This window comes from Geotrypetes seraphini, chromosome 2, assembly GCF_902459505.1.
Source record: "Geotrypetes seraphini chromosome 2, aGeoSer1.1, whole genome shotgun sequence".
Classification (NCBI taxonomy): Eukaryota; Metazoa; Chordata; class Amphibia; order Gymnophiona; family Dermophiidae; genus Geotrypetes; species Geotrypetes seraphini.
The window spans coordinates 436,756,202-436,783,168 of NC_047085.1; the positions used below are offsets into that span (position 1 = coordinate 436,756,202).

Genomic DNA, 26,967 nt, shown 5'->3' on the forward strand with positions numbered 1-26,967 from the left:
GATTCGCGACTAAAAAGAACACAAACCGTGGTGAGAGAAGGCACTAAGCGAATGAAGTTCAGCGCAGAACGTCAATGTACAGACTTCTCGGCTCCGTGGAAAACTGAGAACTGAGGAGACTCGCCCTGTGCTGGGCGGAAAGGCACTCGTGCTGACTCGAAACTTCTGAAGTTTCTAAAAGCAAATATGCTTGCGAGGCTGTTCGCATCTGGACTCTGAGGATGATGTCACCCATATGTGAGAATAGGCTGCCTGCTTGCCTGGGATAACAGGGTATATCATTATCACAGGTTTTGTCAACTCAGCTTGATTCTCTATTTATTTGGATGTGATTTGGGACACAGTCTTAGATCTTGGGAAGGTTTAATTAAAAGTGTTAATTTTTGACGCAAAATATTCAACCACTGGAGGCAGTGCTGGATTTATGTATAACAAGTTTTATCAAGTTTATCAAGTTTTATTAAAAATGTTATATACCGCCTATCATCCTTCTAGGCGGTTTAACATTCTAAAATAATTTATACAAAAAATCATTAAAAAAGGGTGAGAAACAAGAGACTAACAGGACTAAGCTACAGCTTAGGACCTCAAATTACAAGGGGCCTCAGCTCATGGTTCACTACAAAAATTAAATGCTTTCATAGAAAATGAAAATAACAATATAAAATAATTTGGTTTTTATTGATGTAAGATATTACCATTACGCATTATAAGAATAAAAAATTTACATCCTACTTAATCGAACAGGACTTCTTAAATGTTACAGCTTAGAGGTGATAATACATATAAATCCAGCCCTGACTGGAAACAGTGGAGAAAATTCCTTGAAGTACATTTAACTGTCCAAGCTGAGAAATTGGAAAAAGTTTTAGATACACCTCAATCAGTACAGTCTCTCATCATAAAAGATGTCACCAACTTAAGGGGTAAGATGAAGGGGTTTGAAAATGCTATTACGAGCTGCAACCTTGCTCTCTTAGTTTCAATGATTATTTACCTACCTAAAAAAACAACAACACATGAATCTTAGTTTCAGGAAGAAACTACACTGGACATGGTTATTCTGGATGCATTTCTGGAATGTTCAAATTCTGAACTGATGGTTCCTGTTGCTTTACATTTAGATATGGATTGGCTTTTCAGGATGTATTTTAAAAATCATGATGAGTTGTTTCTTAAATCTTAAAGCATGGCTATTTCCAAGGAACCGCACAGTAAGGGCTCCTTTTACAAAGGTGCGCTAGCGGTTTTAGCACACGCTAAAATGCCGCATGCACTAGCCGCTACCGCCTCCTTTTAAGCAGGCGATAGTTTTTCAGCTAGCGCGCACTATAGTGCATGCTAATCATGTGCGTGCGCTAAAAATGTTATGCACCTTCGTAAAAGGAGCCCTAAGTGTAAGCAATTTTTTCTTAAACCAGGAATGCTTCAACTGGGCATTCTCTTTTTGCTCATGTTCATGTGTGTTGTAAAGCTTCATTCAGTGATATGTTTTTTGAACCTTCACTATTGTTTTCTTTTTTAGCTTCTAAAAGGCTGTCAGCTGAGGTGCTTGTGCCTTCCATTGTGAGTTCTACTAATATGAAGCTTTCAATTTGAATCTGAAAAGGATGCTTTACAGTTTTTGTTTCTTATGTTTTCTAGAGGTTTCCTTTGTTCTCTCTCTCTCTCTCTCTTTCTTTCTTAAAATTCTGGAATCCCTATATTTGTGGACATTTGCATTTACAGCTGTTTGTTTCCTGTTGAGTATTTTTTTTTAAATATGTTAGACTTACTTTGTTGTGCAAGTATTCATTTTTTATTTTAAACTGAAATTGCTATAAATAAAAACATAATTTAAAAAAGTAAAAATTTGATGGTCGTATCTTTTGCAATTGGTGCTCTTGGAACAATATTGATTGGACTCTTAAAACATTTGGAAATTTTAAAATTTGAAAAGACATAACCTCACCAATTTTGCAAAAAGTACCCTACTCAGAACAGCATTCAGTTTGTAGCTGGTATCTCTATGATTCAAGATCCTTGGGTAGTTCCCTAATTAGTGGAGTTAAAACCAATCAACATTGATTGGGATGTGTAGGGTTACCAGACGTCAAGGAAAACCTGGCCATGTCCTCTTTTTAGAGGTGCCGGAATGCTTTTAGAGGTGCCTGGATGCTTATTTATAAATGGGGGAGGCTGTTCTGGTTCAGCAAGCTTTCCTGACTCCCCCACCTACCTCCTCCCAGGGCCTGGCTGCTATAATTTAATCTTCGGGCTACCTTACTGCAGGTCCTCGGAGGTCAGTGGAGGAAGGGGGGCTGCAGAAACAGTAGGGAGAGAGGGGGCTGGAGAAACAGCATGGAGGAAGGGATGGAGCTGGAGAAACAGCATGGAGACAGGGAGGGGGCTGGAGAAACAGCATGGAGGCAGGAGAGCTGGAGAAGCATTATGGAAAGGAGAGTGCTGGAAAAAAAGAGCATGGAGTAGGGTAGAGGAGAGACAGAAACAGCAGGAAAGGAAATTGGAAGAAGAGGTGTATGACCTCCTAGTGGTGATGTGATACAATTACATTACAATTTAATGATTACAATTAAATGTTTGAAATGTTATAATCACGATCAGATGTTTCAATAGTCTTCCCCTTCAATTCATACCAACACAGATTAAACATTTAAATTTAGGGTGAAAGAAAACTAAATAAGTATGTCCAACAATTATCAGATGTCTAAAAAGATAATTTAGATTTAAATATACAGTAAATGAATAGCAAAGCTAATTTACCATTCACATGTGATCAAATTTACATTGGTAACACAGTTATAGTTAGTGATAATATTCAAACCTCAGACAAACATGTCATGCCTTTCCAACAATACCAACTTGTTCCAGGATATCCAGAACCACAGGTAAGCATTTGACTAAACCCCTCTTCTATTAAACTGTGCTACCAGTTTTTAGCGCGGTGAGCTGTGCTGAATGGCCTGCGCTGCTCCCGATGCTCAGAGTTCCTATGAGCGTCGGGAGCAGTGCAGGCCATTCAGCGTGGCTCTCGGCACTAAAAACTGCTAACGCAGTTTAATAGAAGAGGGGGTAAGTGACTCTGTTAAAACCAGAGAGTTTCTCAGTTCCAAAGTTCAATAAAATACAAAAAAAGTATATATATGTGCACACAAAAATAAAGTATTTTCTTTTTTTAAAATCCTGTTTTCATTGATATCGCTGCTTTCTTGTGTTGGGTACTGCTGACTTGTCCTGTCACCTGTCTGAACCAGCAGCTCCTCTGAAGATCTGGATGGTTGCTACTATTCTATCTGTAAACAAATGAAAGGAAGCAAAACTCTAATCTCCCTGTCTGAATGCAGGCTAAAGTCAGTGTTTTCTTAGGCTAAGGCCATGCATTTCTAACTACATGTGCAAAAGAACAGATAATTCTTTTATTCCTAAGTTGATCCTCCTATGAAAACTAAAAAAAATGCTTCTGATTTGAAATCAGCTCACAGTTTCAACATACACATTCACAAAATAACTGAGCAACTTCAGCTTTATCTGTATATTCAAGTATCTTTGAATCAGAAATAATGAAACACCTAGGTAATTATCTCACAGCCCCACAGAGCCTGCCAGTATATCAGGAATACTAACTGAAAACAGCTCTGCACCACAGAACCTCTCAGAGTTCCAAGACACTGAGATTACCCTAAAGTTTTAGACCTTCAGTTTTATAGGTTTTAGATACACCCTCCCTCCCCTCAAATAGTTTCAGATTCTCCAAACTTCACACAATGGTGTATACTGGCCAAGGTCTCAGCAGTCTCACAAAAACAGAAGACAAATCCACTGCAGATACCAAAGCAAGTTAGAACACAGTGGTAGAGACAATAAACAACAAAGAAGTCAAGGTATTCACTCATGTTTTATTGTAGGTAAAAAACGACTTGGATGTGGAATTGCCTTTTTTATAATCTTCAACATCTCTGCGTAATTTTTCAAGTTTCACTTTCTTAATGTCATTTCTAAATAAATCTATACACTTATTAACACCAACAATCACTCTGTCAAAACTGTTATCATCTCTCTTCAGAGTCTCCAATTTTTCAACTAAAACAGATTTTAAAACATTGGTTTTCTTTTAAACAGTTTCTACAATTAAAATCATCAAATCTAAAGAACATTTGTTTAGAATTGAGCACAATTTGTCTAAAAAGATCTTGATCATCTAAAAACAGACGAGGCTCTTTATGGATCCTAAGACCTCTGGGAATTCTCTGAAGGCGGCAATACTGAAGTATTATAGCATAATGCAATTCATTCTGAATGATGCTCTTCTTTAGATTAATCATATCGGACCACTTGTCAAGCAAAGATTCAAAAGGTGATGCTGGTTCATTAATGACATCGGGTCTTGTAACAGTATTTGAAGATGTTCCTCACTGTAACTGAGGACATTATCCCATGAGTCAAAGTTCTCAGCAGACCATCAACCAGAAAAGGCTGCAGGAATGAACTCCAGCAGGAATAAAAAACAGCTGAACACTAAATTAAATACAAAACATTTGCTTTAAACACCAATAATATTAGGTAATCTGAGTTGAATCAGTGGTCTTACAGAGTGAAGAGATTAAAGCTCTCTATTTCCCAGCACTTAATACTTCTTTTTAGCAACAGGAGGCACAAAAATCCAGTTTAAATTCTGAATTACACTTTAAAAATTCTTATCAATTTTCCTTTGAAATATAACTCCAAAGTGAATTTAGAAATCTCCTTCACTGCTCTCTCATTACACATCTCGGCTCAACTGTCCATAAGCAGGTTTAATTTGCAGCATTTCTCATGAAATCCAACATTTATAGGAAATATTATTTAAAAAATATTCACTCCTTCCACAAACAAACTCCATAGCTGACAGAAATTTTCACTCAGCAGCGAACACCTTGTCCTCAACAATTCCATTTATTGCCTTAAACTCTTTGATCTCTTCTAGCTCACAATCAGGGCAGGATTAATTTGTCGAGGGCCCCTAGGCACCCAAGTACACTGGGCTCCCCTGCCCCGCCCCATCCCACCATACGCCCAGGCAGAAACAGGAAGCTGCGTCAGAGGGAAGCTTTGGGCAAGCAGCACCGCTTGCACAATTACAGTTCCCGTTGCCTTTCTTACCAGCGTTGCTTGTCTTACTTTCCATCGATGGGGGTGCGCGTTGCTGATCAGGGGGAGCCCACGTTTCCGATCGATGCTGGAGGGGCCCATCACCGTTTGGAAAAAACAATGTTGATGCCCTCCTTCATAGGGCCCCCCTGACCATTTTGGGCCCTAGGCATGTGCCTACTTGGCCTATTGGTTAATCCTGCCCTTCTCACAATAACAGTCCTTGAGGGGGAAGGGATAAAACGCGGACCTCACCGATCTAAAACCACACATCCTTAAAAATCTTCCGGCGTTTATTGACAAGTCCGCGTTTTAGTTCTGCCTTCCCTAATGGCTAAGGAGGGAGGAGTCGCACCATGGCTTTTGCTAATTAGTCCATCCGTCCCTTCCTCCAGATCCCTCCCTCCGCGCTGATTCCGAGAGCCCCTGTGAAATGACGCTGAATGGCAAATAGCTGGCTTTTTTGGGGGGGTTAAAAAATATGTGCAAAGGTCTGCAGTGCATCTGACCTCGTGGACCTCACGGATCAGAACTGCACATCCTTAAAAATCTGAGGTTCGCGCCACTTTTAGTCTCAGCATAGGTTATGGCTCTGACGAACCTTTATGACATGTTAGTGCTGACGGATCCTAACGCTTTTCCCTCCCTTTGCTGAGACTAAAAGTGGAACAGACCTCAGGGCAAAAGTTTTGCTGCTTTTAGTCTCAGCATAGAGAGGGAAAAGCATTAGGATCCGTCAGAGCTAAATTGTCATAGAGGTCTGTCAAAGGCAGAGACTACAAGTGGCACAGACCTCAGATTTTTAAGAACGTGTAGTTTTAGATCCGCGAGGTCCGTGTTTTACCCCTTCTCGTCCTTGAGCTCTTAATAAGAGCTGCTTTTATGTTCAGCTTTCCCTAAGCTTCCTGCTGCAGACTCTGTCTCGTCTCTCTGATCTCCCCACAGCTCACAGGCTCTGTGCATGGTCCAATGACCAATATTTCCTTACCAATTTATCTGCTTTATAAATTTATATATACAGTATATATTTCTTCCTGTTATAGAGGGGCACTCACGGGGGAGGGGGGGGAATGGAAGGAGAGAGAGGCACCTGTTGGGGAGAAGGGTTGGAGGAAGGGAAAGAAGCACTAAAAAGGTACAGAGGATGGGAAGGGGTGACCAAAGAAACGGGTGGAGTGTGGGCAGGGTCATGTGTCCTCTTTTTTTTTTTTTTTTTTAATATTTTCACAAATATGGTAACCCTAGGGATGTGCCACCCATGAAGACATAACTACACTTCTAATTCCTCTTGAGTGGTCCAACTAAACAGAGCTCTATACAAAACCAACAAGTTAACTTTTAGCTAAAAGCAAGGGGAGATGATTCTCTCTCTCATTAAGGGGACGATCTGCTGATTATCGTTAAAATTGTGTCTAAGGAAACTGTACACCACCATTTCGAGGACATACAAACGAACACCACAGGGAAAGAAACAGGGACAGCAAGTGATAGTTGACGCTCAAAGCGTCGTCATTGTCCGCCTGCGCCTCCAGAGCTCCGACTGTCCTAACCAGACCAAAAGCTGGGAGAACGAAGACGACGTCAGCGTTCTTATTGTGAGTGGACACGAGCGGCCAGCTTCCTTAGCTTAGTGCCTGCTCGCTCGCACTGCTCGTTTTCCCTCCAACGTCCATTTTGTTCCGAAGTACACACAGTGGTCGAACTAAAATATTCAAGATGGCGGCGCTCTGCCCCCCCTCCTGCTGGGAGCCCCACTGGTCTTCACGTGTCAAACCTTTCAGCACACCTAGAAGCGAATGTGGTCTTTCCGCCTTAGCACAAAGAGCATCCTGTAAAATTGTTAAACACAAATCAGAATAGAGTAGATTTTGAAAACATTTTATTAAATTTTACAGACTGAAAGCTCACGCCTTCATCAGCTCTAGGTAGAAATCTCGTCTTTTAAAGTAGCAAAAAACGCCATCTCGCAGGAGGGTGAGGGATAGTGTCACCTTTTGGTGAAGATAGCCGCCTACAGATCACATAGAGAGATGATGTAATTTGGAAGGTTGCATTTTCTATGTAATAGAAGTAACATTAAGTCTAGTGTTTACATTTTGCTATAATTCCAGTTTAATTTTGATTTCAGAGATCCCCTAAATGTAATACTAGCTTTATGTCAGTGACTGTTTTAAGATGCTGCATTCTGAAAGAGGCGTGGATGAATTAATATAGGAAGTCGATAGTAATCACCTGATAAACCATTCCATACACAGTTCTTTAGACAGATGCATGTGTGTGTACTCAGTAAATTGATATATCAGCGAAAAAGCTTGCTATGAGCATTTGCATTATCTAGGCTGTTAAGTGCTAGTTGAAGGGACTAGTTCATAATACTTTCATATTTTGAAGTTATCTGTACGTGTATAAAATATATACTGTACAAAGCATTGTTTATGGCTTATAAATTGACTAAGCTGATAGAAAGAAAATAATATTCAAATCTAAAGTATGTTCCATGCTTTAGAGGGTTTTGATTTGTGGGTTGTTGTTGTTGTTTTTGCTCTTCTTATTTCAAGTAAGCTTTTGCTAAACTGTCATCACTGACTGGATTTTGTAGCTAGCATAAAATAATAAAATGTATTCAAATGCTCCCTGATTCCCACTAAAATGAAACCCTGTAATATGGATAAGAATTATTTATGAGTTTGGCACTATCAGCCGTAATTGCTGTATTTCAGTGAAATGTTTTATACTGATTATTTGTTCAGGCACTAGCTGCCAATTTTGCAAGCAGGTTTGTCAAAACATAAGAAATCCAGATGTACAAATGCAATGGTTGAACAAATTGCTGTAAATATGACTCTTTTACATTTTATTTACATGTGGCAAATGTTTTCTGTCTGGATTTTATTGTTCCACAATTTAGGAATCAGTTAAAAATATTCAAACAAGAAGAAAGGCTTTCTGGAACGCTGATGAGGTGAATCTTCTTTCTTTGCTCCCAGTTCACAAACGAGCTTTGGTGAAGCACATTGCTCCTACTGAAAGGGTTCGCCTAAAGGTTTTACTGGATAGAAAATAAATCATTGTTCATTCGTAGTTTTTGAAATATTATAGTGCAAATTTTTAATCTGTTGGGCACTACACTATACTGTATTTTGATTTATGGCTTTAAGTATTAAATGAAATTGTAATATTTATATATGCAAAGTGAGCACGCTTAGCGTCCTTAACAGTTGCACATTGCAAAACACAACTCGAACCTGTTCCAGAACACAAGTTCATAGAGTGTTAGATAAGTTCTCCTTATGTAATATTTAGAATTAAAATGAATAGCAAGAGTGTGGTAAGACTAATCAGTACAAATACTTTTCTTGTCTACATTACACTAACTCTTTTTCCATTTTATCTAAAGTATCACCCATTTTTAATCTACAGTACGCTGTGCAGTGTACACTGTCATAATAACCTAGAGTTGTAGATTTTTTTTAAAAAAAAAGTAGTCCAAGTATGTTAACTTTGCTTTCCATTATGCTGCAGCTGAAAAAACAGCTTAGGATCGCAGTTCTGAGTAACAGTAAAAAAACAACAACCCCAAAACAAACAACCAAACCCCCCCAAAAAAAAACCTTTTTGCTGCCGTAATACGTTGATTGATTATCATTAGATTGTGAACTCACAAGTAAATAACAATGAACTTATGACTGAAGTAAAAGGAAATGTGCAAGCTTGTTTCAAGCCAGTTGACGCCGAAAGGGCATGCGAGGGGTGTGGGGGGGGGGGGAGTTGGAGAGATTTATTAGCAAAACTGTACTGTGTTTCTCTCCGTTACTTGCTCAGTTTTCCTTCCTCGCTCTGCTGCCCCTGGGTAGGAGGAGAGGCATCACCCCGAGGCTCAGGCTCCCAATATTTCACCTTCTCCATACAAGTGTCACCTCCTCCTCTGCAAGAAGCGGCCAAACCCCTTTCTCAGATTCTATCCAGGATCTGTTCCAAAAAAACCCAGTCCAGGGTTGCAGAGAGTCGCCATAAAGCGAAAGGTTAGCGTTTGGAATTTAGAGGGGGTGGGGGGAACCAACAAGCCGGCGCGTGTTATTATTAAGGCAGTAAATCAAAGGGGCTTCGCTGAGCTTTGACTTCAGAGAATGCTAAACTTCCCTTAGAAGTCTGTGGCAGGGCGTGCAATGTTTAGCTTCTAGTGTTGATAATACACTTAAGCTTCCGATCTGGTTTTGTTTCTGGGGTTTTGTGTATGTGTGTTGGGGGGGGGAGGGAGGGAGAGGAATACAGTAATTGTTAATTATACTTAATGCTTTAATCTCGGTACAAAAAATATCGACATGCACCTAAATGTGCTGAATACAATTGAACGGAACAAGATTTCTATTAGTAATGAGTAAGTGGAGCAATCATTTTTTTTAAATCCTCCCCCCCAAAAAAAAAATAATAAAAAATTTGATAATTTATTTTTAGACTGAAAAAGATATTCGTCCCTGGGTGGGCTCGAACCACCAACCTTTCGGTTAACAGCCGAACGCGCTAACCGATTGCGCCACAGAGACTTCTGTGGTGAAGCTTATTGTAGCAGCCTTGAAAAAGAAGCATCAGTTGTAGTCCCCAATTTTTTTTTTTTTTTTTTTTTTTTGCAGTTGTAAGTCCTTTACTTCCTGCATCCGCATGAGGCAGGTCAGCAGCAGTGTTCAACAGTTCCATCGTTCGGAAGCAGCTGTGAAATCCCTCCCGGGACAAGAGAGTGGATGGTAAGAAGTGTTTCTGCCTTGAGTGTGTATAGGTATAGCAGAACTTCTGCCGGCCTTGCAAATACCCCCGAGTGCTAAAATGGATCTTCTGCAGACAGCACCTACAGCTCGTTTTTTCTAATTTTAAGGATTGATGCTCAATAATCAAACTTCAAAACTAGCGGATGATGCGGTGGGAAACAGCATGGAAAGGAGGAAAAGAGGATGGGGATTTCAGAAGAGAAGGAAGAAAACTGAGCAAAAAAGGAGCTATGTGAAGAAGAGGGCGATGAAGTAAAGATAACTCAGGGTTTCAGCAAAGCCGTGGAAGCGCTTTCGAGTTTGCATAGCCAAAGTGGGCAAAAGCCCAGACCAATGATGTAAAACTTGCATCGCGGGCCTCCTTGGACGTGACTTGTCTGTAATCTCATCGCGCCTGGCCACAAATCCGCTTTGGATGAAAGGAGCAGGGTTGCTGATTGCCACGTTGTAAGGCCCGAGCGTTCAAGCGGGGTGAATGCAGTGAACTCAGGACTCGTTGAACTTTGGGCTGGCAATTAGACCCGAGCTGCCCCAAACCCACCAAAGTCGTTGAAAGACGTAATTACAAATAATTTCATGAAAATCCATTGAACTCGGTTAACACTGTGCAGCTAAAATTATTTGCGGGGGAGGGAGGGGGGGGGGGGTAAAACGCGGACCTGACGGACCTCGCGGATCTAAACCCGCACGTCCTTGAACGGGGAGTTCTGTGTTACCCATCGCGATGCAAATCTAAATTGCAGCTTAGTGTCAGTTCTACTGCTCCAAACCCTTCTCCTCTTACCACACCTGCCTGGCGTCATTTCTAGGGCTGATCAGACCCCAAGATTGCTCAGCCGACTATTAGGCTCGTTTGGCAAAAACCTTCCACCCGAGTTCGGTTGTATTAGTTAATTTCTTATGCGGTTTACTGTAGAACACAAACGTGTAAGTCGAGCTTATTTTTCTTTCACTTACTTTTCCCGACCGCGGAGAGGAGGGGAATGAAGAAATGCAGTTCTCTTTAGCAGTGATAGTTTGTGTTCCTCCCTCCTCACTGAAGTAGAGAGATCTAGGAAATGGCACTTTTAAGCACTAGTGCACTTTCTGTCGGTCCAGAGTCTCTGAGATGAACTGTGAGGTTTAAATAGTCTGTATTATGAATGAATTACACAATCTTCAACCAGCAACATAATAGGTGATAAAAATAAAAGCGGGCTTAGTACAAAAGGTTCAATACAATTTTATTAGTGGCAGATCTGCCATAACTCCACTTTTAATCATGCCAACTATTTTATGGAATCATGTACGCTTTCTTTTTTTTTTTAAAAAAAGTCATTTTTAATCACACTTCTTTGTTTAATAACATGGGGTGTTGAAAAGTTCTCAGCCCAACCAACTTCCTAAATCTGACGTTATTTTGCCTCTGTAGCTGAAAAGAGCGTTATTTTAGTTTTGCAAAGTGCCAGTTTGCAGATTTTTAACGAAATAAACTAAAATAACACTTTTTTTCCAGCTATAGTGGCAAAATAATGTCAGATTTAGGTTGGTTGGGCTGACTGACAACTTTTCAGCACCCCCTCTAAACTCTTACAACATTATGTATTATATTTAAGATATTACACGGCTGTAGGAGGGAAGACTTCCCTAATCTGTCAGATTAGAGAAAATCGGTAGGCAATGAGAACCCCCTCCCCCCCACACACACTACCTTTTTGAGAGAGCCTTCAACTCTTAACCCTAAATTTAAATTGAATCAGGTTGGGCAGACTGGATGGACCATTCGGGTCTTTATCTGCCGTCATCTACTATGTTACTATGTTACTCCCCTCTACTCTCTGCTTACCATCCCCTCTAATTTTAACCCCTACCCTGTCATCCAGTTTTGTCTGTCTTAATTGTTTAGATTGTAAACTCATTCAGCAGGGACTGTCTCCTTTCTGACTCTGTTCAGCCCTACATACCTCTGCTAGTGCTCTAGAAATAATTTTAGTAGTAGTAATAGTAAAATGGGAACTCTTAGAGACACTCAGAAAATCAGCAGCTTGAAAATTATTTAAAAATTTTAAGCATTGCTTTGATTGCAGTAAAGTTGTGTGGTAAATGCCAGGCTCTGAATGTACTTCCTGAAATAATTTAGTTTTATAAATTTTATCAGAGCACCCAAGTGAATTTTGAGTGGAGAAATTTTGTGAGTGGCTGAAACCAAGTGCTGCATTCATTCCAAAGAATGTATAAAGGAGAAAAGTCAAAATCTTATCTATCTTAGGTAGACAAGAAGTGAGTAACTCTTTAGTGTGTCTGGTTGACAGTATGAAAAAATAATACAGAACACCATGGAGTATGTGTATAATTTATTTTAATGTTATGACTTTACATTACATTGCTATGCTTTCTATTAATGGGCTATTGTGCCACTGGAAATCTTGCTGGAGCAGAACCACATAGGCTGATCTTAGGGTAAAAAAAGACCATTCTAGGTATGATTTTCTTCAAGGGCTGACTCAGTAAGTGTTGGTCCAGTTTTTAGATTTTACCAGGTGTTCACAGTCTATTTTGATATATATAACATAGTAAATGACGGCAGATAAAGACCTGAATGGTCCATCCAGTTTGCCCATTAGTTATTCTCATTAAAAATACTGTACATGATTAAATTAACTTGTCTCTTCTTTGATATTTCTGGGCCATAGACTAAAGTCCACCTGGTATTGTCCTAGGTTCCAACTGCTGAAGTTGCCATCTAAGCTCACTCCAGCCTATCCAGCTATCCCGTGTTTGCAGGATATCTGCTGTAAAGTCTGGCTAGTAACGTCCTCATGTTCCAAGTTAGAAGAGTTCCCATTGATGCCCTCCCCAGCCCATCCTACACCGAATCACCATATGTGGGACACACAAAGTGCAAGTCCGTCCAATACAGGCCTTAATTCTTTAATTTACTCGTATACCATTTGTTTTCTAATTAGAGATCCTCTGTGTGTATCCCGTGCTTTTTTGAATTCCGTCACCGTTTTCCTCTCCACCACCTCCTTCCCTTGCATTACTACCTCTACTATGCATATTCATTGTGAATAAGCTGAACACTTTACTGGCTAGATGTGTCATGAGTGGGTTGAGATTGAGAACCACTGCTCCAAATCCACTGAAAAGGATTAAATGCACTTTTTATGCAGTAGCCTTGCTTATTTGTTTACAGTCCCAGAAGTCATTTTTTTATTTCCTAGTTCCTTCTACTTTTAGTAAACCATTTTTTTTTTTTTTTTAAATCTTCTGTGATCTCCTGGATATTTGTATTAATTTCATTGCATCAAGTGACTGAATAGAAAAAAAAAAAAAAAGATTTTTGTCTTTGTGTTCACAATCATTTTGTACAGCTTATAGGTCATATACATTCTGCTATAAACAATTGAACTGAGCAACTTCAGTGGGCAGCTATACATTTTTTTATTGTTGGGTTTTTTTTTTTAATTTAATAGAAAACAGACTCATTGATTCTGTCTCTTGGATGCTATTCTCCATTATTCTCTTTCCTGAGGTTTTTGCACAGCAATAATGAACAGTTGTTTTTTGGTGGGTTTTACAGAATATTAATTGTTTCCTTGGTAACCTAATCCAGACAAATTCCAGGGATTGTGCCGAGCAGGCAGCTCACACTACCTGCAGGCAAGGCCTTTGCCGGGTAGTGTCTGGGATCCATTTCCAAGAGAAGCCCTCAACAAAACTGTTTTTTTTTTCCACATCATTGATCTAACACCCAAGAAATGCTCAGCTGATATGAAAAATCTGTCCTTTTATTCAAAATCTTATCCATTCTCACAAAGTCCTCAGTAGGTCAGTGAAGCTAAACAAATGTGCAAGTGAATAAACAGACAGCTGAGCTGTATTTTAGAGCGAGCTGTGAGTATATCATTAAAAGCTTGGCATTGCTGCTATGGCTTTGATATGTAGACAACTGGGATTTTGGATGCTTGTTGTAAATCTCAGCTATAAACTGTTTTAGGCAGATTTTTGCAGGCATATTTTGTGTACTCAGCTATTTTGAAAGACTGTTGAATAAGGGAAAATATTTGGCTTGAAACTACCGCAATAAGCTCTTTACCAAAACAACTGTGTTTTTCTTATCCCTAAGCCAAGTGCTACTGATAGTATATTTAATATTAACTTTGAGTCTGCTTATGATAATAAAAAGCACATTATGAATTGTTTCTAGACATGCACATAGGAAGTAATTGAGTATGTATAGACTTCTTCAGACAGATATGTAATGATTGTTCAGTGCTTGGTGCTAATTCTTAACTTGGCATAGTATGCTCCTATTCGAAATCTACCCGGAAAACTTTGTTGCAATAACATTCCCCATGAAAACAAAACAGTGCCTGCTCTCGGCAGATGATGGTAGCCCAGCAAGCAGAGTTCCTTCCCAATGTTCATTAAAACTATGCAAAGTGTAATTCAGGACTTCCCAAACCTTTCCTAGGGACTCCACAGCTGTTTTGAGGGTCTCCATAACAAATATGCATGAGAAAAATCTGCATTTGGTGAAAATCCAGCATATGTAAATTTATCCTGAAAATCTGATTGGCTGTGGGGTCCCTAGGACAGGTTTGGAAAGGCCTGGTTTACCTCAACATCCCTGGCAGATGCCTGCATATACATTTCATGATTGAAAGAGTATATGAGAGAGTGCATTGTAGGAACATAATCTCTTGCTATACAGAGTTATATTCTTGTTTTTTCTTCCTTAGCATGGATCTTAAAATGCTGCTTTATGCACAGAGGGTGCAGCCAAGACAGTGAAAGTTTTGTGAACAGAGCATAGCAAAGGCCATGTGCCCCTTAGAGCACTGCACATTTCATTAAACGAATAGACTGGAGCCATCTACACTTTTCATTCCTTCTAAAATGAATGTATCAAACTGTTTTCATTCAAGGTGTAAATGTGCATGAGTCGAGTCTCTTTCATTAGAATGGAAGCTCTTTAAAGAGAGGGCATAGGATGAAGTTAAGTGGCGATAGGCGCAGGAGTAATCTAAGGAAATACTTTTTTACAGAAAGGGTGGTAGAAGTATGGAACAGTATCCCAGAAGAGGTGGTGAGGACAGAGACTGTGTCTGAATTCAAGAAAGCATGGGATAGGCAGTGCAATCTCTTAGAGAGAGGAAGAGAGAATAGTTACCATTTGGCCTTTATCTGCCATCATGTTTCTATGTTTCTAAGTAGCTAGAACATCATGTTAACTCTTTCTGTGTAATCAGCATGTCTAGATTCCCACATGGTCAACAGGGTCTTGCATTTATTCTGGTACAGGGAGAATGTTGCTTTTAATTTGCAGAAGGTAACATTGGTGGATTCCCAAATATTTAATTTTGCCATTTTATATCCTGAGCTGCCTCAATAATGTAGGGGGATCTTTTGGCCCTTTTACTAAAGGGCATTAACCCCTAACATGTGCTTAGTGCATGGGGGAAAATTCTTACCACAAAACACGTTAAAGTGTTTTGTGATAATTTTGCATTTTCGTTAATGTATTTTTGAAATTATATTTTGAAAGGGGGCATGTCATGGGTGTGTTTGTTAACCAGGTAGGAAGTTCAGTTAGTGCAGGAGAGTTATTTGTAGTGTTTTTTGTAGGTCTCATGCCCTAATGGAAAAATTGGCTGGGACCTGTAAAAGAAAAAAAAAAAGCCCTATTTTAGGGCAGCGTTAAAAATGGGCTTAGCGTATTGGAAAGTCCCAAATTAAAACCCCATAGGCCAATTTTTAACCCATTTTAGTAAAATAAAAAAAAGGCCCCTTTATTTCTGCAGTCATTTAAAAATGGCATTTGGCCGACCTATATCTGGAAAACTGAGGATTGGCATAAGGGAAAACTTTTAAGCAGCTTCTTGCTAAGGATCCCTCAGCCTAGAATTGCTAAATTTAAGAGCACCTTTCCTGGCTGAATAATTATTTACTTTAACTGAGCATTGCTAAAACATTAGGCTTCAGAAGCAAGCAGTATTACGCAGATTAGCCTATTTCAACTTGGTGGAGGTTTTCCCAGTTTTGCTGGTTGTTCGTTCTCTTGTGATGGATTCTGTTGAAAATCTCTATCTCTGTGAAGTGTGTATTCTTCTTTTGTTTGGGGACGTAGTTGATTTAGAAATGTATGTCCTTCCTTTTGTAGCAAATTTCGAAACAAGCAGTTCTGTGTCAACAGAGAACTAGTTGACCGAGTCAGATTAAACTGTCTAGCAAATGTTACCTCCAAATTCTATAGATGGTGCTCAAAGTTGCGCATGCAAATGTGGACGCATAACCAATTTGCATGTGCAATTGAATTGAATAATGAGCCAATTGACATCCAGTTATTGGGACTAACAATTATTGCTGCTAATTAGCAACCATTTGAATTCATGCATGCCTCATTTTAGTTGATATTCTATAAAGATGTGTATGCACATTTTTTAAGTGTGCGACTAAAAAAGGGGTATTAACCATGGGAGAGACAATCACTTCAGATGCATGCAAGTATTATAGAATACTGGAGCTATGCACCTAATTCAGGCATGAGGATTTACACTGGATTTCACTTGGTGTAAATCCTCACGTTCAAAATTGGGTGCGGTTTTCAGTGCCAAGTGCGATTTTACAAATGATGCCCATCTTGGAACACCGTTTATAGAATAGCACTCAGATTTTTTGGTTTTGGTTGGGGTTTTTGGGTGCCTTGAATTTAGTCCTTTGTGACCTGTTTTAAAACTTATTATAGGGGTACTGAACTACACCAGGTGAAAAAGATCTGCAGAATTCGGGGGGTGGGGGGGAATCTGCCATACAGTTCAATAGTTTAATATTTTCTGAGCTGGCAAATGGTGGCAGTTTTAGCTTTGGCCATCTTGAAAATAACCTCTGCTAGCAGGAAAATACATTGCTAAATTCTTTTTTTAAATAAACTTCTTTGTCTATATGTCTCCCAGTACTACTATCCCTGCTGTTCTCTTTACATTGATAGTCTGCAAGAAATGTCAGCATTTGGAATCTGGGTTTTTATGTTTTGGAGTTTTGGTGGTTTTTTTGGTGTGGTTTTTTTTGTTGTTGTTTTTTTTACAATTTTTCTGATTTATTTTTAAGAAACAAATTTGTCTTGTTTTCTCATATAGCTTGTCTAGTTCTAGAAATTAATTTCCCCCTTTTAAATTGATTCTAAAAACAATAACATTATCTTTAAAAGGATAGCAATTCTGAATAGCAAAGAAAGGATGACTTCAGCCACAAAGAAACAAAATTGTAAACCATGTCTGTGCTTGATTTGCAGAAATCTATTCACAGCTGTGCATGGGTTCAGCTCATAGAAAACTGGACAAACAGAATATGTGTGAATATCTTTAAGTTGAGCAAAAATGCTCAGGAGGGATCAGAAGGTAAATGAAATCTGTGAATAGCTAAAGCATCAAGGCCAAACATCTTGCAGTTTATGATACAGTCTTTACATATACATAATTTCTAGCATTTGTCTAATTCTATTCAGACCCCATGGTTGCATGGTTCTCTAATATCCTTAAAACTCAGCCTTTGCCTCACTGAAGAATAAGTTAGCAGCCAAAGATATTTCTATATGTTAGCTATTCTGAAGGGTGCTTTTTTTCAGGGGCACAAATTTTAGAGTAGTGTAGTTTTTTGGAGAAGCAGGAAGGTGTAAGACCCAGTGACACTGAATCTCTTGTTTTCAAGAAATCCTGTATTTTTACGCATATATTCTCAGAGTCTATATATGGCACCCAAAAATTGGGCACCAATCTAAGATATATATCCAACTAACCCCCCCCCCCTTTTTACAAAACCACAATAGTGGTTTTTAGCGCAGGTCGGCGCGCTGAATTCTCTGCGCTGCTCCCGACACTCATAGAGTTCGGGAGCAGCCTAGAGCATTCAGCATGCTGGCTTGCGCTAAAAACCGCTATTGTGGTTTTGTAAAAAAGGGGTAGGTAAATTGGCTCAAAAGCCAATTAGTGCCAATAATTAATCATTAATTGCCACTAATTTCGAATTGAGAATGCATCTTGTTGCACGCTATTATATAACAATGTGCGCTGAAATCCCATGGCACGCAACTCAAAAAGGGGTGAAGCTATGGGAGGTACACGGGTAGATCATGGACATTCCTAAAATTTGCACACAGTGTTATGGAATACCAGGGATGTGCCTCCAAATTGGGTGCCAAGAACACCTGGTTGTAGCAGGTGTAAGTTTTGGGCCCCTCCCCCCCATGCTGTTCTATAGGGGTTATGATTTTTAAGCACCCTTTACTGAATCTGGTTTAAAACACATATAGGGCTCCTTTTACTAAGCTGTATTACTGTTTTTAGCACACACAGCATTTTAGCTACGTGACTAGAACTAACGCCAGCTTAATGCTGGCGTTAAAGTCTAGCGTGCGCGGCAATTTAGTGCACGCTATTCCGCGCATTAAAGCCCTTACATGGCTTAGTAAAAGGAGCCCATAGAGTCGGATTCTGGGAAGGGGTAAAACGCGGACCTCACAGACCTGACAGACCTCGTGGATCTAAACCCGCATGTCCTTAAAAATCTGAGGTCTGTGCCACTTGTAGTTAGTTTCTGGCTCTGACAGACCTCGATGACAATTTAGCGCTGACGGATCCGTCTTAGCTTAGGGAGGGAAAAGTATTAGGATCCGTCAGCGCTAAAATGTCACCGAGGTCTGTCAGAGCCAGAGACTAAAACCATTCCCCTTAATGAACTTTTGCAGAAAATCTCTCCTGCTTTCTGGTGATCTGGATGCATAGAACAACTGCTCAGCAGGGAGCAGGTTGGGCATTCATACCCTAAAGTCTGCTTAGAAATGGCTTTTCCAGAAGCTCTTGAACAGAAAATCTGTCACACCAACATGTAAGTGAAATCTCTTGATGATTGCTTGATAAAATGTAATGGTACAGTGATAAATTTCTAAAGTTTGTATGACTGTTTAATCCCAGGAATACATTTTTAGAATTTCTTAAACTTTGCTTCTTCCATAGGTGTAGGATTATGTATCAAAATTCAGGATTCCAGGCACAAAACTCATTTAAATTTTGTCTAACTCTAGCTATCTGGCTGCTATATATATGCATAGTATCGCTTTGGAAATACACTTCTCCCTCCGTATTCGGATTTCATTATCCGCGATTTCAGTTATTTGGGGTTTTTTGAACGCAGTCTCCGCCCCCAAATTTACATCACAGGAAATGGGAGGAATCGCCCAAAACCTGCAGCCGAGGCGGAGGCCAATGAACTGACAGGATCCAGCGCTGTTCCCAGAGGCCCCAGCCCACCACCGAGCGCACACGCAACTGCAACTCAGCAGGCACGCGCTGACTCTGTACCTGGCATTTGCCAGCGCCAGGCACGCAGTCTGATCTGGAAGTCCCCCGCCAAACCACAGCAGGTTACTGCTCTCTCCCTCGCGCAGTGGTAGCCCTGCGCTCTGTTCTGGTAGTGGTTCTCAGGATCCAGATCCACACTTTCCTTTAAAGCCGTACAGGAACAGGTCAGGTTATTTGCGGTTTTGTGCCTTTTCTAGGGTTTTTTACAGAAAACCCGCAAATAGCATACAAGAAGTTATTCGCAGTTTTTCTGTATTCACGGCCATGCTGTTCCCCTATCACCGCGAATACGGAGGGGGAAGTGTATGGGCAGACTGGATGGACCATGCGGGTCTTTATCTGCCGTCATCTACTATGTTACTATATATGTTACTATGCAGTTCCTGTTAAAAGCAACATTTAAATGTAAAAAGTAAAGTTGCTGCAAAGTCTAAATTCAGCAACCTTGCATCATTTAAACCAAAGGTGGAGTTAATCTTATATGGAGATATTAGGATTAAAATAGCACACGCTGAGTTTCTTAGTGGCAATATTTACAATCTAAAAATGGTATTTATTTGTACATATGGAGCCAGATTTTGTAAATGGCGCCTACATCAGGCGGCAGCTATAAACACAGCGCAGTGGCTACAGAAACACTTAGGCACTGGTAATGTAGGCCAGGATTTTAAAGGCCTATATTACTGGTGCCTAAATTTGATGGAGAATCACGGCTAATGGCACCTAAAGTCATCTCTGCCCCAACCATGCCTACTTTGACCTTAGGTTTTACTTGTTTTTTAATGGCAGAGCAATTACCCTGCCAATTAAAACCAATTAAAGCAATTAAGTTAGGCGACGGTAGGCGCCTACCGCTGCCTAACTTAGTGCTGCTTCTAGAATCCGGGCCATTGTGCTGAAAATTAAATAGACTGTAAGTCTTTTATTGCACTTCATCAAGCCTATACTTTTACACAGTAATACAATTTCAAGTAAAATAAGTATTTTACTTCTAATTTACAACAGTTCAAGAGTTTTGGGTTTTTAAATCTTGTCTGAAAAAAATAAGCAAAGCTCAACTGGTGAACACAACACAAGTCTTTTTTTTTTTGGTTTACTCAGATGTGTTGTCTCTGTGGCCTCTATTTCCTCTTGTACAAGCATGCTAAGACTAGTTGTGTTCAAAAAGGTAGCAGGTGCAGCTGACTTGGCTGGGGAAAAACTCAGCCTTTTTTTAGCTCCAGCACACTGAACGGAAGTGTGCTAAACCAACAAAAAAATTAAACTTGAGAGTTATTTATTTAAAGTTCTTTAAGCTATGTATGGGCAATTGTAACAACGGTGAAACTAAAGTAGATAGAATAGAATTGCAAATCAACGTGATGGATGTGCTTGTCTTTGAATGCAAATTAACTCAAAATGCGGCTTGATAGTCGGCAAGCAAACACACACACTCCATCATCCACTATCTGCAATCGTTCTCTTTTTTTTTAATGTAATTTCTGTCAGAGCTGAAAATTGAAGTTCACAAAGATAAGAAGATCCAAGCGATAATAAAGCCTTGATTACTTTGTTGCTCAGGTTAGGATAAATTATTTACTGTTAGTTTTCAAGGACCAATCACATCAAAGAATGATGCTTGTCTGGGCGGTTGTATTCTTACGCACAAAGAAGCTCATAACATTGACAAACTCTTGCATACATGACATACATGTAATTTTTTCTAGTATATACTTATGAAGGGAATTTTTAAAAATAAAGTAAAATTCTGGAATCTCTCGTAGCACACACGGAATCTCTTTTGGGGCACACCATTGTACCACATCACACAGTTTGAGAGACATTGGACTAATGGAAGATTTTATCATTTTACTAAAGGCTCTCTAAATACTGAAACCCTATATTGAAACCCTTTCAGAAATTACTATATATGCTCTAATTGTAGATCCTTAATTGACTCTGTGTTTGTCCCTATTAAGCATACTTTCATGCTTATTTAGTAAGTTGGGCCTCTTTTTTTTTCTCTTCTTTCATTTTCCTAGATTGTGTGAAGCTTCCTATAAATCAGAGGTTCTCATCACAGTCCCCAGGACACATCTAGCTAGTTAGGTTTTCAGGATACCCACAATGAGTATGCATCAGATAAAATGGGCATACAATGGAGGCCCTGTATGCAAATTTATCTCATGGATATTCATTGTGGATATCTTGAACACTAGACTGGGTTGAGAACACCAATTGATTACAAATGAAATAACAGACAAGCATCTGAGTTTCCATTTTGCTTTAGGATAATCTTGGATTACTGATAAACCAACCTGTTCAACCCCCATCTGCAGCATTGATTTCAATGGGTAGAATCAAGACACATAGATAGATGTAAAATTCAAAATCAGCACTAGCCAACTGGCTCTTGGCAGCCCTGTAGCATGGTCTTATTTTATTTTAGCCATGAGGAGGACTAAAGGCAATACAATTAAGTTAATATGAGCATAATAAATAAACCAAAATGAACTTCAGAATTCTTAAAATATCTGCGGGAACTATTGAAAGATAAATTGTGCCATTGGCAGAGCTGGCCACATCAGCTGGTTCAGATTTTACAAACCAATATCTTAACAGATCATTTTTTATGTATAATTATATATGCTTAAACTTATCCTCACAAAAAAGGAGGGGAGTGAGATTTGAGGTGCTTATGGATGGTCCAGTTAACCATGTACCTTATACTCGTACATCCAAGCAATAGTATTCAGTTACTAAACAGTTAAGTTAGACATCAACATGGTCCACACAAATAAGTGTAACTTGAAACATTCAACTGAAATGTTTTTGGCTTTATAGGGATATGCAACGGCACCACTTCAGTGACAGCACTGCTGAATGTACGTTTGATTTGAAAATTTTATACATTTCAAATTATACAGCTGCATGGAGAATATATATTGATCTTATGATCTTTTTCCTGGTATACATGGTTCTCAAGGTAAACAGTCTATGCAAATAATTGGAAAAATATCCGGAAAAACTTAAGAAACAATAACCTAAAATGATATGCAGTCTGCTTTGTTATATGAAGAGAGTTGCCCTTGTATCTTCACACAGCAATCTTTTATGGAACAACATAAGCGTATTGGTTACCCATAAATTCTTAGGAGTAGGCATTTAATATCAGAGAGAATGCCTTGCCCTCCTCCTACTAGGGAGAGTTTACTGAGAGGAAGATGTCTGCCTGAGCTGAATAAGGTGCCCTCAATGAAGCCTGGGGTAGTCATAGCTCCCTTTTGTAGGGCTCTCCTACCACGGTGTTTGCAGATGCAAAATAGGCTTTCAAAGCAGGATCCCTGGTGTTCTCCAGAAGGACACAGCTTGCAGTGAGCAGCTGAATGTGTACAATGCTCAACAGTCCTTACAACCACCAAAACCTGACCAGTGCAAATTTGCACCCTTTGTATAATATTCTGAAAACAAGATGGCAAATTATTATTTAACCAGTTTTCTGCCTGCTAAGCTTGTAAACTTTGCCAGGAAATGAGAAAATAAGATTCTTTAATCGGAGAGAAAATAATGCGGTTAACAGTGTATCATGCCTTATCTTCTCATCCAAATCATAACCATGAAGAGTTATTATTGTTTGTTAAGCAAGAGCGTTTGAGTTTAATAATTAATGCAACATGTGAGAATTCCCTTACAGTAGAGGTCCGCAAGCAAAATAATCAGATCTAAATATATAAAATAGTCATAAACAAGCAGCCAGCAAAAAAATCGCAGTCTCTCTCCATATAGCTATATATCAATATCTACATATTTTCAGATAATATCCTTACTTTTTTTTTTTTTAGTTCAATAAAGAGTAAAGGATTTAAATGTGTATTTCAAAGTTGTTTTCAATGACATATGGTTCATAAAATGTTACTTAGCTGTTCCATATGTGCCTAGAAGTTGAAGGTTGTAAATAAAAATACAAATCAAGTTTAAAATCTTCAATCTACATTTGTGTTTCAAGACAAGCTGCAATATGGTTTGCCAGTGACACATTAAAGCTTATGCAATCATTTTTCAGCTTGCTTAAAAGCATAATCCTTTCTAGTTGTAAAGAGGGATGTTATCTGAATACTGTTTAAATATTTACATAATAGAGTATTCTGGAAAAAATAATCTGAATATTGAGATGATTTATGTATACAGGCAGTCCCAGGGTTAAGAACGAGTTACGTTTTTAAAGCTGTTCTTAAGTTGGATTTGTATGTAACTCAGAACTTGTAGATTTTAAGATTCTTGCTGCTTATCTCTGCTCCCAGCAAACAAAAGGGCCAACTGTCCCTGCCAGTGTTCCCTCTAAGGTACCAAAAAATGCCTCAGTTGTGACTTCAATGTAATCAATACAACTATATTGGTTGTCCTGGTATTTTATACATAAACTTACTGTATAAATAATTCATCCATATGTATGGACCTTCAGACCACCATAAGGGTACATACCCCTGGTTGTATATCTCTTCGTCGGTCCACCTTTTATTAACACATTTAATTTTTAATTTTTTGTTTTTTCCTATATCCATCTACTTTACTCAATTTTCATTAAAAGAGTGTAACATCACTTAGCTCTGGCTTATAGTGATGCTATCCATCCTTCACCTCTCCCGACATGCATGTTTCACAAGAGGAATCTTTCTTCAGGGTCGAGGGAACTACAACAGGAGCTAATTCACGATGTCTCTAAGGTACAACATGCACCTCTAAGGTACAACATGCACAACCACACACTGTTCTTCATGTGGCCATGCATCAATCCTGAATCTGCTACAGGAGAAGTGTAGGAGTCTATGCCATTGGCTTTACTGCTCAGTGAAATCAAACAAAGCCGCAACCGCATTCTTAAGTACGAGTCGTACTTAAGTCAGGCATCTGTAACTTGGGGACTGGCTGTATATTTATACAGGTCATAATAGCTAGCAGTTTAACAAGAAGGAACCCAAATATAGAGGCCCAGTAAAGTTTGTCAACAGGTCTTGTAGATTTTACAAACTAACTTGCAGTCCCTTTGTGGTTACTATGTATTGGGCTCCACAGGATAGATTTTGTACAGATATTTTATTAATTCTTCTAAAAGAAGATCTCAACCTGTTTGAACTTTAGATGTAATGCAGTTAAAGAGAAACAGCAGAGTCTCTCTCTCATTTTCCTGTTTCACAGTTGTGAGGTCTTATAGAAAGCCTGGGAAGATGGGGGAGTTAATTTTTGGAAAACTTGAAGGAGATATTTGTAGCTGTTTTGGGTTCTTGTAAAGCCAGATTTATATATTTCAGTACACAGTGATGCTGTAAATATTGTAATTGCACACTATGGCGTAGATTCTGCGAAAAGCGCCAAAAGCATGGGCACTAAGAGACAACCAATTCTGTAATGGCAATTGTGTGTAAAACTGCTGTTATAGAATAGGGCAAATCAGCATGTTGGCATCTACTTCAGGCATAAGTACTTATAGAAAGGCTAGTGTCAATGGTCGTGCCTAAAGTTGACAGTTGCGAGTGTAAGTGATAAGTTATAAAATACTACGTGTGCAACTGCAAGACACGCCCCTGACATGCCCTTGAGCATGTCCCCTTTATAGTTGCACGCTACAGCATTTAGGCACTATCTCCTAGGTTCTATATATATGGTGCTGAAAAATGTGTGCTGAAATTTGCAAACAGATGGAAGATGCATGTGCAAACTAACTAATAAAAAAAACCAAACAGGAGAAACTGCCTTCACAACAGTGAAAAGCACAAAAGCAACAACGAAGGAGACTAGATGGTGCTCGATCCTTTTATTTTATATCAGACTCAACACGATCGTGTTTCACTCATTGATTGTTTCTGCACATTTGCTCTGTACTTACCTTTTTCTTTGTTATTTTCCCTTTAGCTATTTTTTGAATCGTTAAGTTTATTTACAAAAAATTCACATATAATTAGATGTCTTATCTGCATACACAATTTTTGCCTTAATAATTGGTTACCACAATATGATATGGTTGGTTTATTGGTTCAAATGAAGAATTGACACTATTTTCATTTTTGTTTTTTCCTATTATAAAATGTTTCCCCTTTGTCTATACAAACGGTGATTTATGCAATTAGGTTAATTTATGTCATAATTGGAATGAATTTAATACAAATTAATTATAATGATACATTTCTCAAAGTGGATGTATTGTAAATACATACTCCTTTTTTCATGCCCTTTCTTTGTGTTCCCTCTTTCTTCTTCTCTTTTTTCATCTATTTGTCACGCTCTAGTGTTTTTCAAGAGAACTGATTTCAGAACACATGGATCAATACATCTATGACTTAACTGCAAAGTATATTCATTTATCTAGGTAATTGTACATGCTTTTAATTTCATTCTACATTTTTAATATACACGTGTTGTTTTTAATTTTACTCTACTCATATGTTGTTCTTAATAAAAGTTTATTTGCAATATGTCTTAATTTTTAAAGTTATTTACCCCACAAATATGAATTCATGACATATATCAGTGCATTCATTTTTATGTTTTAATTTATTGATTTTTATAGTTGGATATCCATACCACATATATGAATATATTTATGATATATTTAAGTGCTTTTATGTTCATTTTTGTATGTTATGCATATAATCATGTGTATGTTTGCATTTGTTTAATATGTAGGTTTTCTGATATAATTGTATAATCTTATCTTAACGTCTCATTTTTTAGACACCTGAGGCAGACCTTTTTGGGCCGAAACATGATTGTGTCGAGTCTGATATAAAATAAAAGGATCGAGCACCATCTAGTCCCATTCATTGTTGCTTTTGTGCAAACTAATAAATTGATAATGGGGAACTGCCTTCATTGTTATATTATTTATTTGTTTATAAAAGAACAAACTTGGTTTGTTTGGGGTTTGGTTGTTTGTTTTTTTAGAATTCTGTGAGATTGATTATATTGAGGAAGTTAAAGTGTGTTATGTTAGTATTGGAATGTTAGGTTTTATTTATGTAATCAGGTTTATGAGTGTTATTTTTTGTAACCTAAATAGATTTTTGGATATTCGGGATATAAATGTTTTAAATAAATAAATAAATGTGGGCACCCAACTTTATAGACTCTGGGGGCCTGATTCTAGTAACAGCTCCCAGGTGCCCTATTGCTGCCTAACTTATCCCCCCCCCCCCTTTATAAATGCAGTTTTAACACCCGATGCCGTGGTAACATCTCCTATGCTCATAGAAATCCTATGAGCATCAGAGCTGTTACTGCCATGGCCAGTGCTAAAACCTGTGCTACGGTTTTGTAAAAGGGAGGGTTAATTGTTTTATTTGGCATGGTAATTGACCGTGTAATTTAAAACCAATTAAAAAGTAATTATTAAAAAAGTAAGATCCTGCAGATGCCTACAAAAAAGATACTGTAATCGTGTCTACAGAGGTGCTTAATGGCCTAAGGTACACCACCCTTCCATACTATCCTTCTCACAACCCTTCAATACCACCCTGTCCCCTTTCTCTTCCTCCACCACCCTTCCATACCATCCTCACAACCCTTCCATACCACCCTGCCCCCTTTCTCTTTCTCTACCACCCTTCCATACCATCCCACCACCCTTCCATACCAGCCTTCTCACAATCCTTCCATACCACCCTGCCCCCTTTCTCTCCTTCCACTACCCTTCCATATTATCCTTCTCACAACCCTTCCATACCACCCTGCCCCCTTTCTCTTTTTCTACCACCCTTCCATAC

The 26,967-nt window shown here is 38.8% G+C and overlaps 1 long non-coding RNA gene and 1 other non-coding gene across 3 annotated transcripts; one reads left to right on the forward strand and one right to left on the reverse strand.

Annotated features, from left to right (window-relative positions):
* Nucleotides 1-9,091: 9,091 nt before the first annotated feature.
* Nucleotides 9,092-26,069, forward strand: LOC117354231. 2 transcript variants are annotated; one of them, XR_004538146.1, is made up of 7 exons: nt 9,092-9,149; nt 9,759-9,869; nt 17,167-17,272; nt 18,619-18,758; nt 23,799-23,934; nt 25,495-25,574; nt 25,940-26,069. It is a non-coding gene; the product is annotated as an uncharacterized LOC117354231 (long non-coding RNA). The 2 variants fall into 2 exon arrangements; XR_004538145.1 differs by lacking the exons at nt 18,619-18,758; nt 23,799-23,934.
* Nucleotides 9,598-9,671, reverse strand: TRNAN-GUU. Its single transcript has one exon. It is a non-coding gene; the product is annotated as a tRNA-Asn (tRNA).
* Nucleotides 26,070-26,967: the final 898 nt, after the last annotated feature.